This window comes from Bison bison, unplaced genomic scaffold (assembly GCF_000754665.1).
Source record: "Bison bison bison isolate TAMUID 2011002044 unplaced genomic scaffold, Bison_UMD1.0 scf7180017864375, whole genome shotgun sequence".
Classification (NCBI taxonomy): Eukaryota; Metazoa; Chordata; class Mammalia; order Artiodactyla; family Bovidae; genus Bison; species Bison bison.
The window spans coordinates 2,208,429-2,211,077 of record NW_011494947.1 but is presented as its reverse complement, the minus strand read 5'-3'; positions in this window follow the sequence as shown (position 1 = coordinate 2,211,077).

Below are 2,649 nucleotides of genomic sequence, written 5' to 3'. Positions count from 1 at the left end.
CCATAAGAAAGTTCTGATAGAAGATGGTATTTAGGATCAGTGCTCTGGCCCCACACAGCCCCTTTCAGCAGCTGCAGGTGTGGGCAGGATGCAGGGCCCTGTCCTCGATTGACCTTGACTTAGCAGCTGTGTCTCCACGTGAAGATGGGTTTGCAAATCTGTGTGTAAGGACCCAGTCCACACACCAACCCTCCTGTCACACACTTTCTACTGTTTGCCAGAAAACCAAGCTGCCCCCAAGTCCTAGCTCCGTCTCCAATCTCCTGCTCCAACCCGGGGGCGCTGTGGGTGAGGAACCAAGGTCCCCAGGCTGTGGACCACAGAGGATGTGTCGGCAAAGTGACCCGCCTCCTCCTGGGTTCTCATCCCAGGCCCTTAGCACCAGAATCCCCAGGCTCCAGCCATGTACCCACCCCCAAACACATTCACCCGCGAGGCTGGAAATACAGAGCCATCAACACCATCCCGCCCCCTTGCCAATGAACCCACCGCTTCAGAAACATCCAGATCCTAGCCAGGCCTACTTTAAAATTCCATTTTATTTCTCTTTGTATTTGTTGCTGTTGTTTTAAAAATGTTCATGGTACATTTTTTTTTTTTTTTTCAAGAGTCTTGTGCCTCCTGGTAAGTGCACTGGTTTGCTTTCACAGTACTCTCCACGACGGCGGACGGTCCTTATTGCTGAAGGAGTGTGTCCACGCCGGGGAGTGGGGACACCGGAGGGATAGGGGTGGGGAGCCCAGGTGAGAAGCCTGGGTCTGTGCTCCTGATCCGAGAGGCTGAGGGACCAGACCCAGGCTAAGTCGAGCATCCTTAGCTGGACCTCCAGCCTCCCCAGGGTCTTCCCAGCCCTCTCTTTAGAAAGGCCGGGAGGGGCAGAGAAAAAGGGGTGAGGAGTAGAGGATGGGGGTGGGGAGTGAGCCAGGCAGCAAGCTGACTGGGAGCCCAGGCATGCAGTAGGCATGGAGGTAGGGGGGAGGCAGCCGGAGCAGTGATGGCCTCCAAGAGGGCCCTGCTCCCTCTCAGGGGGAGTGGGCTTGGGAGACTCTACCCCCCGAACAGCTCAGGACCACTCCTCCCCCAGTCAGAACTCCTCAGCGATGGCCCAGCCCAGAAGCAGCGCTGTGGTTCCTGACCCCTCGCCCAGAGCCCTCTCTCCTTTTTAGTGCAAGAAAGACCTGAGTGCAGAGAAGGGCCTAGCCGCCTAGAGGCCAGGTCCCGTCCACGGCAGCCGGACTTGGCCACCCCGGCGCCTCCACAGCTTGTCCCCAGGGTAGGGGGCCTCGTATCCCCCTCGCTGGAGGCTGTGGCCTCTCTGGGTGGCAGGCCTCCCTCCAAACACACCAAGGGAAGCTGGCTGTCTCCCCCCACCACCCCCCAACCCCGGGGCCTGACAGGGGTCCCCGAGCACCAGGTGGCCCGCCAGCCACACCAAGTTCTCCCCCCGTCCAGTGGTTCCAGGAGAGCTGCTCACCTCCCATTGGGAGCAGGCTCGGGAGATGGCTGGACAGTAAAGCACCCCTTGAATAAACGCAGTATCCCACGGATAAAGGAGCAGAACGAGGACTCAGTGACCCACGCCCTCCCACGGTCACTGGGGCTCCTCCAAGTGGCTCATCTGCAGCAGAAATGCCTTATTTCACTCATCTGACAGTTTTCTGTGCTTGATTACCATCCGTTAGAATGAGGGACCCAGGTGACGTCGCTGTGGGTCTGGCAAGCTTGGAGGAAGAGGGTTTCAGCTGGGTGTCCCTCAGCTCCTGCAAGCAGCAGACATTGTTAAAAAAAAAAAAAAAAAAAAACAGCTTGGCGTCACTCAGGACCAGGTCCTGGGGCCCCCAGAGGGCCCTCGTTCCCTTCTGTGAGGACAGGCAGCGGAGGCGGGGTGGGGGTGGGGGTCTGCCTTCTGCCTTCCCAGACCCAGGAATGCCCATCTGTGGGGCCCCCACCTCCAGCACTGCAGTGCCCAGAGCCCGTCTGCAGCCCTCCCCCAGAGTACCTGGGAGGGGCGTCCCCTGAGAAGATGCTGCAGGGAGGTGCAGGCCCTCTTACCTCTGAACTACAGCTGGGTAGGGTGGCTGGCCCCCTCCAGGCATTGGGGACCAGTGTGGATGGAAAGAGAAAAGCTGAGATGTGCCAACGGACCCATCCAAGGACCAAGATGCTGGAAATTCTTACCTGCAACTCACAGGACCCGCCCTCTCTCCTCCTAGCCCCACCCAAGGCAAGTTCTGGCTCCAGAAAAGACAGGTGGGACACCTCTGGCTCAGAGCTCAGAGCCCTCTCTGCAGGCAGTGGTTAGGGGATGGGGTTCTACCTGGGGCAGAGAGAAGGAACTTCCGGGGCAGAATTGGTCTGTGGTTTCGGCTCAGCTAAAACGAAAGAATGAGCAGCTGGTTTTAGATCTACCTGGGCACCCCCGACCACGTGGGCAATACCCAGGAGGAGGGGCTTGGGGGCATCTCTCTCTTTCCCCATCCCCTCCTCCCTCGCCTCTGGCAGAAGATACAAAGTCCAATAGAAAAGAGATCCTGCTTTCTTTGTTCCGGGTTTTTTTTTTTTCCTTTAAAATCAGCTTAAGGCAAAAGTTTGGCAAAGCAAGTCTACATAAGGCCGCCTGACGGAGGACGGGGCGGGGGCAGGGGGGTG